Source organism: Nomascus leucogenys, chromosome 3 (genome assembly GCF_006542625.1).
Source record: "Nomascus leucogenys isolate Asia chromosome 3, Asia_NLE_v1, whole genome shotgun sequence".
Classification (NCBI taxonomy): Eukaryota; Metazoa; Chordata; class Mammalia; order Primates; family Hylobatidae; genus Nomascus; species Nomascus leucogenys.
In genome coordinates this window covers 35496917-35514887 of record NC_044383.1, presented here as the reverse complement: position 1 = coordinate 35514887, position 17971 = coordinate 35496917, and the positions used below count along the sequence as shown (strand labels likewise).

The window sequence follows — 17971 nt, the reverse complement described above, 5'->3', positions numbered from 1 at the left end:
CCATTTTGATCAGGCTGGTCTCGAACTCCTGACCACAGCTGATCCACCTGCCTCGGCCTCCCAAAGTGCTGGGATTACAGGCATGAGCCACTGTTCCTGGCCCCAGTAGTTCACTTTTCAAGGACATTTGAGATGCCTGTGGGCATGGATGAGGAGAGGTCTGTCTAGGAAGTTGGGAATACAAGTAGCTCAGGTGAGAAGGGACTGGAGTGTCCCCTCTCCCACCCCAATTTTAAGAACTCTGGAAACCACCAAAATTTTAGAGGTAAGTTAGAAAAACAATCCTTGAAGGAAACAGAGTAGAATGAATTCAGAGAAGGAAAACCTGGATAGTGTCATAGAAAATAAGTGATAATGCCCAATAGCGTCAAATGACTAAAGCTTGAGTTAGATGAGTCCGAAAATACCTCCAATGAGTTTGGCAACAAGGACACTTATGACAATAAGACATTTTCCACGGGGGCGGAAGCTGTGGTAAGGAGTGAACACAGATGAGCAAGTAGAGACAGAGTGTAGATTATCTTTTTCAAGAAACTTGGCTGTGAACGGAGGAAGTGAGATGGTATGATTGAGTAGGATGTAAGGAGATTTGAGCACGTATATAGCCGAGAGGAATGAGGGAGGGTTGAAGGGACAGGAGCAGAACGCGCTCCGGCACACGCCATTTTGCCAGCTTCTCCCCCACGTGACCTGAACTCAGTGGAAGCGGCCGGGCCTCGCGGAAACTACAACCCCCAGAAGGCCCCGCGGCGTTGGGGGGGGGGGCGGAGCCGAGGCCTGGCGCGCGCCCCAGCGGCGCGAGCGGAAGAGATAGAGCTTCGCGGAGACGGCGGAAGCGGAGAGCCGCAGCTCGCCGGTAACAACCAGCCCCGCGTCCCCTCCTTCCGTACCCCAAGCTAGGATTTTTAATCCCCACTTCTCCTTTCACAGCCCAGGACAAGACTTCCATTCCTTCGTTTTTTGCTGGTATTTTTTTTCCTCATGTGACGCGAGGGGCCGCCCCCTGCCTGGGGCGGAGGCTACTGGGAAGCTCCCGCCTTCCGACCCCTGCGGGCCCGCGGTTGAGAGGGACCCTCTCGGGGCTCGTGCGCGCTTTGGGCGCTCGCCCCAAATGCTCCTGGTGGAAAGGACGTGCTTTTTCTGGGTTTCAACAGGTATTGAGCGGGGTCCCTGGCGACCCCCTCGGGGCTGCGGGGGCGTGGGCCCCCGGGGCTGCTGGCGGTTTCCGGGCTTCGCTTCGAGCCTCGCCTTTGAGCCTCCTCCGCTGCCCGGGAGCCCCGGGCTACGGGCTGGGAGTGAGCAATCTATAAAGGAGCATGTACTTCCTGCTTTTTCTTGGCAGGCCTGCGAAAAACCCCAAGTCCGATCTTTAAAGTTTGTGAGTGCAGCCGCCTCTCAGTTGTGTACGGGAAGGAGCACAGGATTTGGAGTCTGATATCCTGGGAGAAGTCTCAGTCTGCCACTTGGCTGGACCTGTGATCTTTTGTACAGTAGTCTGTTTAGCGCAGCCCCGGTTTCGTTGTCTGAAAAGTGGGGTTAATGTTCTTTGCCCTGCGGCCTTCCAGGGTTGTGGGCTTCAGCAGAAGTGATACTCCTGCAAAAGCTTTGAACTCTAAAGCATGTTTCGGGTATAACCTTGCCATCCCCCAGTCTCCAGTCTAGGTCAGTTGAGTTTTAAAACCAGGTTCATGTCTCTACGAAGATCAAATTAGTTAATAAATAGGGGGAAAGTGTCTTTGGAAACGAATCTGAACCATACAAATGTTTTTATGCCAGATTGCTAGTGAAGAGGTGACCTTAGGGCGTTACCACCTGTGGAGTCAATTTAAAACTTCATCTGGATTTTAAGGCCCACCAGAATTTAGACTCTTCTTCCTCAGCACACACAGCCATCTCTTGCTGTGATAACCTTCCTTCAGTATCACACAGGTACAAGCATAAAGCAGTAAACGTTCCTCAGATATGGTTGTACTACAGCTAATACCTGTCCCCAGCAGGTCTTGTGTCTTGTGTCACAGTTGAAATTCAGAATATAAATAGCCAAATATCCCATCTGTTTAATTTTTTTTGACATTAAGCTTTGAGACTAAGCAAGTTGCTTATTGTCTTATTTTTCCCCTTACAGAGAATGCTAATTCTGCAATTTTTTTTTTTTTTTTCTGGGTAGAATCAGGATTTCACTATGTCGCCCAGATTGGTCTAACTCCTGGACTCAAATGATCCTCCCGCCTCGGCCTCCCAAAGTGTTGGTATTACAGGCGTTTGCCACTGTGCCCGCTGTACCCGACTTCTGCAATTAATTTTTAAAGGGGTATGAAACTGTAGTTAAGTATTTTTAGTCTGTGTTTATTCTGAATTTATTGATTGAAGAATACTTGAAAATGGTCCAAAAAACAGGAGAGGATGACAGTAAGTTGCATTAGCTTAGTGTACAAATTCGAGCAGATTTGAGTTCAAATCCTGATGCTGTGTCTTACTACAGGTTGGAGTATCCTTATCTGACATGCTTGGGACCAGGGTGTTTCAAATTTCGGATTTTGGAATATTTGCATATACATAGTGAGATCTCTTTGGGATGGGACCCCAATCTAAACATGAAATTGATTTAGGTTTCATATATACCTTATATACATAGCCTAAAGGTAATTTTATATAGTATTTTTAATAATTTAATAATTTGTGTCCAGACGCGGTGCCTCAACGCCTGTAATCCTATCGCTTTGGGAGGCTGAGGCAGGCAGATTGCCTGAGCTCAGGAGTTCAAGACCAGCCTGGGCAACATAGCGAAACCCCATCTCTATTAAAAACACAAAAAATTAACCAGGTGTAGTGGTGCACGCCTGTAGTCCCAGCTACTTGGGAGGCTGAGACGCGAGAATCGCTTGAGTCCTGGAGGTGGAGGTTGCAGTGAGCAGAGATTGGGCCATTGCACTCTAGCCTGGCCCATAGATTGAGACTCTGTTGGGCGTGACACTAAGTTTGGATTGCATTTTGACTAAGACCTGTCACATAAGGTTGGGTGTGGAATTTTCCACTGGTGGTGTCAAAAGTTTTTGGGGCTGGACGCGGTGGCGCACGCCTGTAATCCTGGCACTTTGGGAGGCCGAGGCGGGCAGATCAGGAGGTCGAGACCATCCTGGCCAACATGGTGAAACCCCATCTCTACTAAAATACAAAAAAATTAGCTGGGCGTGGTGGCGTGCGCCTGTAGTCCCAGCTCCTCAGGAGGCTGAGGTAGGGGAATCGCTTGAGCTTGGGAGGCTGAGGTTGCATGAGCCGAGATCACACCACTGCGCTCCAGCCTGGCGACAGAGCAAGACTCCTGTCTCAAAAAAAAAAAAGTTTTTAAGCATTTTGGATTTCGGATTTTCCGATTAGGGATTCTCAACCTGTAGTTTTTGATTTTGGGCAAATTAGTTGACTTCTCTGAGCCTGTTTCCTAATCTCTCAAATGGAGGTAAATAGCATTATGTCACAAGGTGTCTACAAAGATGAAATGAGATGTGACCATAAATGGCTTAGTAGTGCTGGGTACAAATAAAGTTATCATTATTTTGTTGCTGTTGTTATTGATGATTATGATAATAGTGATGATGATAATTTTAGGTATTTTCCTGAAATTCCATTTATCTGTAAAATGAGGATAGTCATCCTTAATTCACAAACTTTAAAAAATACTGTAAATAGAAGTTCTCAGATTGCAGTTTGTTTTTTAGCAATTGCATTTTATATAAAAATTATATTAGATTTTGTTTCAATTGTAGAGGTTCCTAAAATGCTATTGTGCAAGGTTATTGGGCTTTGCTGTGTTTCTGTTTTTCTAGAGATTCCAAATGTTGCTTTGTACCTAGTTTGTTGAAATTGAACTGGTGCTTCATTTACAACCTGTAGTAAGAATGCACTTCTGTACATTGTTGCTTGTAGCAGAACAATTATCTATCTTTATGACTCAGATATTGACTAGGATAGACGTTTATGGAACAGTTTTGTCTTCCTGCCTTATTTTTATTTTTATTTTTATTTTTTTTAAGCCAGACTATTTGACTTTTAAAATTTAAGCCTATTGGATAGGGTCTGGGAGACTTGGTGACCTTCATTTTTTCAAGATGGCATTTCTTAGTGACTGATGCTAATGATGGCATTGGTATGTGTGTATCTGCAGGGACTGAGAGTTGAGAAAAACCAAGGAGGAAAGCCTTATACAGAAAAATGGTTTGTTGGTCAAGGCAAAGTCTTGGAGTTTAGAATTGAAGTATATATTTTTTACTTCCTTCAAGTGCCATGTTGACTACCAGATATCTGCAGATTGAGATGCTTAGGAAATGTTTCCTTTACTCTCTTTTTTGATGTGGTATGCCTGGGCTGTGTTTTGCCAGCTTCTTTCTTACCTTTAGTTATGAATCAGCAAGATAACTATTTTTTCACACCAGACTTGTATACAAAGCTATATCAATAGAAAGTCACTTCGATTAAAATCTACTTTGTATGCTATAATGTGTTATTTTTTCCTTTATGTTTTAATTTTAAACACTTTTGGCTGGGCGTGGTAGCTCACTCCTGTAATTTCAGCATTTTGAGATCCTCTGAGGTAGGTTCATTTGAGGCCAGGAGTTCAAGACCAGCCTGGGCAACAAAGCGAGACTTCATCTCAATAGAAAAATTAAAAAAAAAAAAAATCAATTAAACACTTTTGTTCCTTGAGTGTTTTTTACTTAAAAGGAATTTTTGGAAGGTATGCTAATTCTCATCTATAGAGTGTGAGTACGTATAGTGGATGCTCAGTAATGAGTGTGCTGAAGAGTTCTGAATAGGAACATTTTGTTGATTGTCCTAGGTCACTGAGGTGCACTCTGGAGAGGCCATGTAGCATTGTGGCAATAACCTATGCTTTGGAGTCAAGACAGACCAAGGTCTGAATCCAGGCTCACTAGATGTAGCTTTGGTTCATATGATCATTCTGAATTCAGTTTCTCATCATCTGGAAGACAGATTAGACTAACCCTGCATGGTTGAGAAGATTAAAGATTATTTGAATGAGGCACATATTAGCCAGGTTTAGTAGAATATTAAAGATCGGGGTGTTGTTATTACTGTTTTTAATTTTTATTATTTTTTCTGAAAGGTATGGATTTTGTTGATACATCTGTATTTATTCCTCTAATGCTTCAATGATCAGTGTGTTTCTTAGCCAAGGTTAAGGTTGTTGACTGTGACCATGGAACCTAGAAACACACAGCAAAGCTAATTGGTCAGCATGGAGTTTGAGTCTGTGACCTTGTCTTCATTAGCTCCATAAGCTAACTATTCATAAATATCTCACCAGAATGAATGAAAAGATTGGTATATTTTTTATTTGGCCCTAATGCAACTCATTGGACGTAAGTAAATGAACTAGTGCCAGAAGCAAAAGTATAGATTTTTCATTAGCTTATATAAATATGTGATTAGCCCTCACACTATGTATAAAACTCTTGACCTGTAGGATGATCTTTGACAACCCCAGTAACCTAAGTTTATAATTTAGACATTTCTTTTAGTTGTTGAATTATATTTGTTGTAGACTTCTCACCTATAGGAGAAGTGAGAAGAAATGGAGCTAGGCTATTCATGCCTTGAAAGAGTACCCTCCTTCTGTTGTGCTACCCATGAGGAAATGTGCTCTTAGCTAGTGCAGAAAACATTTAGAGTTATCCAGTAATGAGTCTGGCAGGATGGATGAAGCTTGGGGAACTCCTAAGAGCTTATTGAATTACAGAGAAATTCCAGTTGTCAAAGCATTAGATAGAGGAAAAGTTATAAGGTGTTACTCAGCAGCAGTAAGCCTGCATTTGGAGAGAATTTTCTTTTCTCTTAATAAAACATGGACCAATTGCTTCGAGTTTGTGGTGTCCATTTTTCACTGTCTCATGCTAGCCTTCTGTATAGTTTTTCATTCTTCAAATTCACCGTTCAGTTTTATTAATATTTGTCGTTCTTGTATCTTTTTTTTAAATGCCAGATATGGCTGGCTTGGGACTAGGGATAAAAACAGAAGCAGAGAAGCACTGTTGGAAAATAGATTCTAGTATCTAGTATCGTGAGGTTTCCAAATAACACAGGTCAAACTGAACATGAGGATATGGATTTCTGGGATAGGCAAATGGCTGACAGTTCATGACCATTTAACCTGTGCAGAATGAATAATGTGGGCAAAGGTGTATAGCACTCCTTAATATCAAATTTGTCTCTTAGAAAAGAATCTGAATGTGTGTAGTGTTCATATTGGCTTGCAGTTGTGCTGTTTCAAGTTCTTTGCCGTGGAATGCTAGAAGAGTATTAAAAAGAAAGAAGAGAAGCACTTGGATTTACATCCTGACTTCTCAAATTGTATGCCAGTCGTCCTGTTTCTGTTTTCTTGTCTTTAAAATAGGGTTAATAAAACCAACTCTGCTTGTTTATAAATATTAAAAGGAAAAGTAAACAGCAAGGATGTATTAAAAATGAGGTGGATAACTAGGGGAGAGACAGAAAGGCAGAATCCAAGAGAGGAGCTCAAAGACACCTACATACGTAGTCAGAGACACATGCAGTAGGCAGAGAGAGAGGAGGGTCAGTCAGAGACAGAGAAGTCAGAAACAGAGAGGGACAGTCACCTAGGCCGAGTTAGAAAGCAGGGTAATCAGAGATGTAGAGAGACGGGCAGAGTTAGAAATGAGGGACAGACAGATACAGGGAGGGAGACAGAAAGAGTGAATGTCATGACTAAGATGGAGAGCTTATTGGGTTTTTGTCTGTTATTTGAGAAGAACATATAAATATTTATAGTTGGCTAGGAAAGGGAAAATAAGCAGATATTAGTAAATCAGGTAACATGAAATTTTTATTACACTAACATTTTTCCTTAAATACTAAACTTATTTTGCATATTCAGCATGCAAATATCAAGTCAATTTATGTATTACCTGTTAACTACCTACATGACCTCTCAGTGTAGTTTAAACACATTTTAAAAAAATTAAGATTAAAAAAAATTAAGATTAATATTTTTTTCTCAAAAAATCTAATATATAACTTGCTATTGAAATTGTGGCAAATACAGGAAATTTAAAAGGACAACAGAAAACACTCATAATCTCACAATCTAAACATAACATATAATGAGGCCCACATTTTTCATGTTTTTTTTTTTCCCAGTCTTCTTTTTCTAGGCATTTACTAAAGCCCATCTACTTTCCTGAAGGACCCAAAAGCTGTTTATAAGTCCAAAATGATGCTGTAACTATTTGTGGCAGAGTTAACTTTATAATCCTATTTTGGCACTTACGTACTTTCATAAACTATGTGTGTACCCATTTTATTCTCTTCCTAGATTGTAAACTTTTAACTACAGACTATATGTTGTTCATCTTTGTGTGTTAGGAATCTAGGAAAGTATCTTACATATCATAGGTATTCAGGGTATATTTGAGATGAATTGTTAAGCCTCCTAAGTAGAAACTGTCTTATTTAAACAGGTCTGCCAAATTGCACAATGGATTGGACCTTCCTTAAAGTTGAGAAAAATTTGATTTTAGGGGTGGTGTGTGTGTGTGTAATGTAAAGCTACCAAACTGGGAAAGGGCACTTTTTTTCTGGTTACCTTTTGTTGTGTTTGTAGCAAGCCATTCCAAAACATAATGGTGTAAAACAACCATTTTATTGTGCCATGGATCTGTTGGAATTCAGACAGGACAGTTTCTGCACAGATGGCTTGCTTAAGCCTTAGCTGGGAAGATTCAAAAGCTGGTGGTGACTTTATGGCTGGTACTTAGAACCTGGAGCTTCTTCACTCACATGGCTGGTGATTGATGTTGATTGTCCCTCAGAACACCTACCTACCCAGATAGGCTAATTTGAGCTTCTTTGCAGCATGGTGGTGGCTGTTTTCTAAGAGTGAGCATCTAGAGAGAACCAGGTGGAAACTGCATTACTTTTTGTGACCAAGCCTTAGAAGTTCTGTAGTATCACAAGCTTGCCAGATTCAAGGAGAGAGTGACAGTTACATGGGATCCGCTTCTCACAGAAGTGTCAGAGTCATACTGTAAGAAAAACATTGTGGGGGTGGGAGGTAGCAAGTTAAAAAATGAGTTAATAAAACAGTATCACTTTTTAAATGTCAATGAATAAATGTTCTATTGAAAGTAAGGGTTTTTCCCTACTGCTAATGGTGTTATTTAGTTAAAAAATTTGTACTAAACTTGTAAAAACTTTTAAACCTAAAGCTATTTTAAATTATTTTCTTGGCTTTTAAGCTCTGAACAAGATCTTACTAATTTGTAACGGAATTTGCAAGTTGGTCAATTTCTATACTTAGGTCTTGCCTCAACCGGACCATTTAATAAAAGAAGTCTTGTTTTATAAATGATATACATGTTCACTGCAGACAGTTTAGAAAATCAGGAAAGAAACAAAATCAACTCATGATCTCACCTCTGAGATGTAATCGGTTCCAGGTTCATTTCTTTCTTTTTTTTTTTTTTCTCTCTCTTTTCTTTTTTTATACCTGTAATCCCAACACTTTGGGAGGCTGAGGCGACTGGATCACTTAAGGCCAGGAGTTGGAGACCAGCCCGGCCAACGTGGGGAAATCCTGTCTCTACTAAAAATACAAAAATTAGCTGGGCATGGTGGCATGTGTCTGTAGTCCCAGCTACTCGAGTGGCTGAGGCACAAGAATCACATGAGCCCAGGAGGTGGAGGTTGCAGTGAGTGGAGATTGCATCACTGCACTCCAGTCTGGGCGACAGAGTGAGACTCTGTCTCAAAAAAAAAAAAAAAAAAAAAAAAAAGTAGGCCGGGTATGGTGGCTCATACCTGTAATCTCAACACTTTGGGAGGCTGAGGCAGGCAGATAACTTGAGGTCAGGAATTTGACTAGCCTAGCCAACATGGCAAAACCCCGTCTCCACTAAAAATACAAAAATTAGCCGGGTGTGGCGATATGTGCCTGTAGTCCCAACTACTCAGGAGGCTGAGGCAGGAGAATTGTTTGAACCTGGGAGGCAGAGATTGTAGTGAGCTGAGGTTATGCCACTGCACTCTGGCCTGGGCCACAGAGTAAGACTCCATCTCCAAAAAAAAAAAAAAAAACAGAAGAAGAAGAAATACTAATGTGTTTAATTCTGGTTGGGATATTTTGTGATGTATGGAACTTATACCATATTAACCTTTTCTAAATCTGAAAATTTCTGATTTCTGAATCTTGTCTGGTCCCACAAGTTTTGGATTAGGGATTTTGGACTGCAATTAAAAACTTAGTGTTAGGAAAAGATGAGATTATTAGCTTGTTTTGGTAGTTCTGAACATTTTTATCACATCAATCTTCCCAGAACTTCTGTGCTTTCATTTCAGGAGAAGATCCAGAAGGAAAAGAAATAGTCTTGATTTGTTTATATGATCAGTAATTCTGTCTTACCATCCCACATAACTGTTTCAAACTTGTGACCATCTCTCAATACTTTCAGAATTTCTAGTGACTTTTTATGCCTCTTGATCCTTCGTGTGAGAACCAGTGATTTAAATTAAGTACTGGAGTTGACAAGCCCCAGGAGCCGTGTAGTTCTTGGTTTTTGCCTCCAGTATTGTCACTGTGACATTGCTGTTCTTTCGCTTTTTGCCATAGTATTTCTTTTTTGTACTATGTTTCTTGTTTGCTTCCTTGGGTAACCTGAAACTTTTCATTGCTTCTAACACTTCGGTGAAGGACAGTGCTTCAAAAACTAGGATAAGATCTTGGCTGCCAGTTTATTAACTTGCAGTTTGCCCCCTCAGTGGAGAGAAAACATTAAAATCAAGGTTGAGGAGTGTATCTTTGACTTCATAATGTCATGTAGTTTTAACTTTTTGAGTTATTACTACTGTCATAAATTCAGTATATGGCCGTACATTATAAACTATTCCAACCAGGGTCTAGGGCATTACTTTGTAATTAAACATATTAATAGTTCATATGTATTCATTATAGAGGATTTGGAAAATACAACCATATTTTCACCACCTGGAAGTAACTGTTAACATTGGAGTTTATTACCCCATTCTGTTTTCTGTGTGTCTATTACCGTAGCACACGCACATACTTAAATTGTAATCTCTTGCTGTTGTATATAAACTTTGTGTCCTGCTTTAGAAAATACATAATGGGTCGGGGCAGTGGCTCGTAATCCCAGCATTTTGTTGGGGGGCTGAAGCGAGAAGATTGCTTGAGCTCAGGAGTTTGAGACCAGCCAGGGTGATTTAGTGAGACCCATCTCTACAAAAACAAAAATGTGGAATGTAGCATGAGTTACATTACTGGGCAGTAATATTTCTTTATTTATTTATGCATTCATTCATTCATTCCCGAGATGGAGTCTTGCTCTGTCACCAGAGCTGCAGTGCAGTGGTGCGATCTCTGCTCACTGCAACCTCTGCCTCCCGGGTTCAAGCAATTCTCCTGCCTCAGCCTTCCGAGTAGCTGGGATTACAGGGGCACACCACCACACCTGGCTAATTTTTGTATTTGTAGTAGAGACAGCGTTTCACCATGTTGGCCAGGCTGGTCTCAAACTCCTGACCTTGTGATCTGCCCACCTCGGCCTCCCAAAGTGCTGGGATTATAGGCGTGAGCCACCGTGCCCAGCCTGGGCAGTAATCTTTAGATTTGTCTTTGTTTTGGATGGGAACCTAGGAGACTGGGGTTCAAATTCTGGCTTTGTCCTTGCCAAACTGAAAACTAGGGCAAGTTATAGGATACCTCTTGGCTTCCATGTGTCAGCTGTCAGATTTCCAAAGTATTTGACCCAACAATCTTATGAAAGTTAACCCTCTGCTTAGAACATTATTCATATACAAAAGAAGTCCTAGTCTGGTCTATATTTGAGATTCTTCTGGTTCTACTACTGAATGGTCTCTAAGTTGAGGAGTGCAAAATACAGCAGTATTTATGTCAGGTTATTTAGGCCTAATGGAGGAGAAGGATCTTGAAGGAAATGAAAGAGTAACAAATTGGCTGGAGGGGACAGAAGAAAACTCTGGAGGGAATGGTGTGAAGTTAGGAGCAAGAATGAGTACAGTATGTGAACTGAGTGAGACAAACAAGCGATCTTAACAGTACTCCACAAATAGAATGATTTTTACTGATGAGTAGTAAGGAGATAGGATTTGTTAAGTTTATATGTGTGTGGGGATAATGAAGAAGAATTAAGGGACAATATTGAAAGCTAGGCTGAAAAACTTAAATTTGATCCAATCGGTGACAGGACTTCTGTTGAGAGTCATATAATGAAAACAGTGTTTGACTAAGGCTGCCTTGGCAACTATGTATGTTTGATAAACTCAAGTAGAGGGAATTGCTGAAGAGTACAGTATTTCAATTGTACTGTGGAATAATCTGGAAACAGAAGTAGGAATAATGTAAAAATAGAAAACATGATATCTCTTGTGGAAGAAGAAGAGTAAGATATGGGGTTAGAAATGGGAGTCAGAATACCGCAAAATTTTGAGCCTGACATATCAAGTGTACTGTGTCATTGATAGTGGCATTGGGAAAGGATCTCAGATAGGTCTTGGAGAAAGATAACGAGTTCAATTTCTAATATATTCAGTTTTAGGCATTAGGTTATTTAAGTGGTAGTTTTAAAAGTCTGGTGCTTTAAAAATTTATTAATCTAAATGAATGCTGCCCCTTTTAAAGTAATGTTTTTGGGGACATGCATTTACTCTAGCAAATAAATGTTCTTTGGAATTTGTCTTTTGAAGCTGCTTTTAGAACCTGTAGAGCCACATAAGAAAACCATTCTCGCTGGGCGCAGTGGCCCACGCCTGTAATCCCAGCACTTTGGGAGGCTGAGGCAGCGGGTCACGAGGTCAGGAGATCGAGACCATCCTGGCCAACATGATGGAACCCTGTCTGTACTAAGTATGCAAAAATTAGGTGGGTGTGGTGGTGCACGCCTGTGATCCCAGCTATTTGGGAGGCTGAGGCAGGAGAATCACTTGAACCCTGGAGGCGGAGGTTGCAGTGAACCAAGATCACTCCACTGCACTCCAGCCTGGGAGACAGAGCGAGACTCTATCTCAAAAAAAAAAAAAGAAGAAAACCATTTTCATGACTTGATGGTCATATCCCTTGTCCCCAAAAGAATACGATCTTACTCGATCATCCATCTATTTACCATACATATTTCTAAGTAATAATTGGCAGTTTCTAAAAATTAATCTGCAGAAACATCAAATTTGTTACTGTGGAGGATATTTTAATGATTATTGTGATTGTTGGGGACACTAAAAAGTCTTAAGCTATGATAGCATCTTTTTTTGGTTACAGCTCTGTTGACAAATAATTCGCATACTATACAATTCACCCATTTTTTTTGTGTGGGGGACATGTGATAATAAATTTATATAATTTTTAAAGATCTAATAAGAGTAAGTAGGGATATCCATCACCTTACACAGTTGTCTTTTGTTTTGTTAAAAACAGTTGAAATATGTAATAGGTTATTGTAAACTTTAGTCATCCTACTGATCTATCAAACACTAGGTCGTATTTCTTCTATCAAATTGTATGTTTGTACCCGTTAATCAACCTCTTTTTATCTTCCCCATCCCCACCCCTTCTTGGCTTCTGGTACCTATGAATCTGCATTCTATCTTCAAGAGATCCACTTTTCAGATCCCATGTATAAGTGAGAACACATGATATTTGCCTTTCTGAGCTTGGCTTGTTTTACTTAATACAATGACCTCTAGTTCCATTTATGTTGCTGCGAATGACAGGATATCATTCTTTAAAACATTTTTTGTTTTACTTTTATATTATTTTTATTGGGGCAACCTTCTGAACCAGAATAGGTTCAGAGAGACTCCCAATTTCATTCTTCTTCATGACTGAATAATATTCCACTGTGTATCTGTACCACTTTTTCTTCTTACATGTATCCATTGATGGACACTTAGGTTGATTTCATATTTTGGATATTGTGAATAGTGCTGCGAAAAAAAATAACATGGAAGTGCAGATGTCTCTTTAATATATTGATTTCCTTTCTTTTGGATATATATCCAGTAGTGGAATTGCTGGATCATATGATGACTCTATTTTTCATTTTTTGAGGAACCTCCATACTGTTCCCCATAGTGGCTGTATTAATTTACATTCCCTCCAACAGTGTAGGAGAGTTCCCCTTTCTCCATATCCTAACCAGCATCTGTTATGCCCTGCCTTTTTTATAAAAGCCATTTTAACTGGCGTGAGATTAGATCTCATTGTGGTTTTGATTTGGGTTTCTCTGATAAATAGTGATGTTGAACATTTTTTTCATATACCTGTTGGCCATTTGAATGTCGTCTTTTGAAACATCTATTCAGATCTTTTGCCCGTTTTTAAATCAATCTGATATCTTTGTTCTTTTGCTGTTGAGTTGTTTGAACTCCTTGTATATTCTTGTTATTAATCCTTTGCCAGATGGATAGTTTGCAAATATTTTCTCCATTCTATGGGTTATCTCTTTACTTTGATTGTTTCCTTTACTGTGCAGAAACTTTTTAGCTTGATGTAGTCCCATTTGTCTATTTTGCCTGGATTGCATGTGCTTTTGAGGTCTTACACAAAAAATCTTTGCCTAGATCAATGTCCTGGAGCAATTCCTCAATGTTTTCTTCTAATAATTTGATGATTTCAGGCCTTACATGTAAGTCTTTAATCCATTTTGATTTGATTTTTGTGTACAGTGAAACATAGGTCCTAGTTTCATCATTCTCAATATAGTTATCCAGTTTTTCCAGCACCATTTGTTGAAGAGACTGTTCTTTCCCCATTTTATGTTCTTGGTGCCTTTGTCAAAAATAAATTGGCTGTAAATGTATGGATTTATATTTGGATTCTCTTATTTTGTCCCATTGGTCTATGTGTCTGTTTTAATGCCAGTACCATATTGATGTGGTTACCAGAGTTTTGTAGTATAATTTGAAGTCAGGTAGTGTGATACCTCCAGTTTTCTTCTTTTTGCTCAGGATTGCTTTGGCTATTCAGGTTCTTTTGTGATTCTGTATAATTTTTTTGATTGTTTTTCTGTTTCTATGAAGAATGTCATTGGTATTTTGATAGAGATTGCATTGAATCTGTACATTGCTTTGGGTAGTATTGTCATTTTAACTGTGTTACTCCTTCTAATTCATGAGCATGGAATATCTTTCCATTTTTTGGTATCGACTTCAGTTTCCTTCATCAGTGTTTTATAATGTTCCTTGTATAGATCTTTCACTTCTTTGGTTAAATTAATTCTTTGTAGCTATTGTAAATGGGATTGCTTCCTTGAATTCTCTTTCAGATTCTTTGCTATTGGCATATATAAATCTACTGATTTTTGTATGTTGATTTTTGTGTCCTACAACTTTACTGTATTTATCAGTTCTAAGAATTTTTTGGTGGAATCTTTAGGTTTTTCTGTATATAAATCATTTTGTCTGCAAAGAGGGACAATTTGACTTCCTCCTTTCCAATTTGGTGCCCTTTATTTCTTTCTCTTGCCTTATTGCTCTGTCCAGAACTTCCAGTATTATGTTGAATAAAAGTGGTAAATGTGGGCATCTTGTCTTGTTCCAGATTTTAGAGGAAAGGCTTTCAATTTTTCCCTGTTCAGTGTGGTATTAGCTGTGGGTTTGTCATATATAGCTTTTATTATTTTGTATATTCCTTCTATACCCAATGTGCTGAGGGTTTTTATCATAAAGGGATATTAGATTTTATTGAATGCTTTTTCAGCATCTATTAAAGTGATCACAGGGTTTTTTGTTCTTGGTTCTGTTAATGTAATGTGTCATGTTTATTGATTTGCATATGTTGAACCATCTTTGCCTCCCTGGGATGAATCCCACTTGATCATGGGGCATTATCTTTTTAATGTCTTGTTGAATTTGATCTTCTAGTATTTTTATGTCTATGTTCATTAGTGATACTGGCCCACAGTTTTCTTTTTTTGTTGTGTCATTGACTGGTTTTGGAATCAGGGTAATGCTGGCCTTGTAGAATGAGTTGGGAAGTATTCCCTCTCCTTTAGTTTTTTGGAAGAGTATGAGCAGAATTGGTATACTTTGAATGTCTGGTAGAATTCACCAGTGAAGCCATCAGCTCCTGGGCTTTTCTTTAATGGGAGACTTTTTATTATCGCTTCAATCTGGCTATTTCTTATTGGTTTGTTGCGGTTTTCTGTTTCTTCATGGTTCAGTCTTGATAGGTTGTATGTGTCCAGGAATTTATCCATTTCTTCCAGGTTTTCCAATTTGTTGGCATATAGATGTTAATAATAGTCTCTAATGATTCTTTGTGTTTATGGTCTCACTTGGTCTCACTTGTTTTGTCTCCTTTTTCATTTCTGATTTTATTTGGGTCTTCACTTTTTTCTTAGTTTAGCTGAAGTTTTGTCGATTTTGTTTCTCTTTTCAAAAAAACCAACTTTTTATTTCATTGGTTTTCCGTAGTCTAAATTCTATTTATTTCTGCTCTGATCTTTATTATTTCTTTCCTTCTACTAATTTTGGGTTAGGTTTGTTCTTTTCTAGTTCTTTGAGGCACATTATGAGATTATTTGAAGTCTTTCTGCTTTTTTGATGTAGGCATTTATTGCTATAACTTCCCTCTTACTGCTGCTTTTGCTGTATTCTATAGATTGTAGTGTGTTATAGTTCCATTTTTAGTTGTTTCAAGAAATATTTAAATTTCCTTCTTAATTTCTTCATTGATCATTCAGATGTTGCTTAATTTCCATGTGTTTGTGTGTTTCCTGAACTACTTCTTGTTATTGATTTTTAATTTTGTTCCATTGTAGTCAGAAAAGATACTTCACGTGATTTCTGCTTTTTTGAATTTGTTCAGACTTGTTTTGTGGCCTAAGATATAGTTTGTTATGGAGAACGTTCCATGTCCTGATGAAAAGCATGTATATTCTGTGGCACTTGGGTGGGATGTTCTAGAAATGTCAGGCTGATTTGTTCTAGTGTGTAGTTTAACTCTGAGGTTTCTTTGTTGATTTTTTTTGTCTGGATGATCTGTCCTTTACTGAGAGTGGAGTGTTGAAGACCCCTACTGTTACTGTATTGCAGTCTATCCCTCCCTTTAGACCTATTAACATTTGCTTTTTATACTTAGCAGCGCTGGTCTTTTTTCTCCTTCAATTGTGTATCTTCAAATAGCCTCTTGAGTTCACTGATTCTTTCCTCTGTGTGTTGAGAGCCTCTAATGACTTTTTAAGTTCAGCAAATGTATTTCTGAGTTCCAATATTTGATTTCTTGTACTATTTCAGTCTCTTTGTTAAATTTCTCCAATCTGTTTCTGAATTGCTTTTCTGTGTTATCTTGGTGATCACCGAATTCCCTTAAAATGGCTATTTTTGAATTCTTGGTTGGAGGGTTCCCAAATTGCTGTCTTGCTAAGGACAGTTGGTTCCTCACTTTGCTGTTAGAGGAGGCCTTGGTTCCCTGTTTGCTGTTGTTTCTTGTGGATGTGCATCTGTATATTTGCATTGAAGGATAGTTCTTTGTTCCAGTCTTTTCTTTTGGCCTTGTTTTCTGTTTTTCAAGCTCCCATGTTTGGATCTACTTGTTTTGGTTTTTATTATGTGTTCGCTTAATGATTCTTTGTAATATACCTCTTGATTTTCTTTTTCTTTTTCTTTTTTTCCTGCTAGATTGCCGCCTCCTTTTCGGCACCAGCTGGCACCTTAAGCCCAGGTTTGCCTCGGTTCTAGTAACCAATCAGTATGCTGCCCCTCCTGCACGGGGGGCATCCCACAGGAGATATTCCAGTAGTGTGGGAAGGCTGGCTATGGGTTCATGCCCAGGTGACTTGTGGAATGAACCTCCTACAGCGGGGTGCTGCTGAACAGCTGTTTTGATTTGGCATCTCGTTTGGCTGAGTCACAGAGCAGTTTCTCTAGGGCTGGGAATAGTAGTCCCCCCTCCCCTCTTTGCCTCTGGCTGTCCTCACGGATACTTCTTCCTTTACATACTCCCAAAACTTCCTGTAATTTGAGGCAGAGACAGGTCTCCTGCCAGAGATCCTACGATGGTGGGAAGCTGGTTGTTCACCTTATTCTCTTTTTCCAGTGTAGTGATTGTGAGTCGGGGGGAAATTTTCTGCATTCTTGGTGCTGAACATGTTGGGGAAAGGGGCATCACGGTTATGGAAGTTCGATTTTCCTTTCCTGCTTAGATTTTCTCACTTCTCCGTGGCCCTGAAACTGTCTCATCCTCATTTTTGAATTCTGGGATATTGCTGGTGATAATCTCAGCACTTTGTATTTGTTTTTGGTTTTCTGTGGGGCAGTTGAGTGAAGCCAGCTTGCTTCTACACTGCCATTTTGGAACTGGAAGAATGTGTGATAGTACTTTGGAAGAAAGTCTAGTGTGTGCTGGTTAAGAGGCTGCGTTCTGGGGACCTAGGTTTGAATGATCTCTTTAGTGCATTGTGTCTTGAGCAATTTATTTGATTTGCCTGGGCCTCATTTCCTCATTTGTAAAATGGAGATGGTGATAATACTCTACTTTGTAGGATTGTTGTGAGGATTGGCTCTGAGAGCAATGGCTGGCAAATACTAAGAGCTCAGTAAATATTAGCTATTTATGACCACCACCGCAACTACTATTATTGTTTCTACCACCACTTTGTCTGTTTATCTATTTTGTTTTAAAAATTAGTTATGTTCCTATATAATTATGTCGCATACTAGTGGAATGATAGGCAGTTGAATATAAAATTGGAGCTCAATAGATGAGACATAGAGATACGTTTTTTAAGACTTGTTTGGCCTAAACCTTAGAGAAGAACAGAAAAGACTAAGGATGAAGAATTAGGGAATACCCATAGTAAGGGTGCAGGAGGCAGAAAAGGAGCCAGTAAAAGAGTAGAGAGAGATTGTTCAGACAAAAAAGGAAAACAAGGCACATGTGTTAGTGTAGAGGTTATGTGAATTGGGA

At 39.4% G+C, this 17971-nt stretch overlaps 1 protein-coding gene across 3 annotated transcripts in view; it reads left to right on the top strand.

Moving 5' to 3' along the window:
• Positions 1-797: 797 nt before the first annotated feature.
• The window catches only part of R3HCC1L (R3H domain and coiled-coil containing 1 like), a 106662-nt gene continuing 89488 nt past the window's right edge, over positions 798-17971 (top strand). For 2 of the 3 annotated variants that reach the window (XM_030808735.1, XM_030808743.1), the window contains exon 1: positions 812-856. The gene's annotated coding sequence lies outside the window, so the exon portion shown is untranslated. Of the gene's footprint in view, positions 857-17971 lie in introns of all 3 variants that reach the window. The other variant, XM_030808740.1, reaches the window with a different exon arrangement.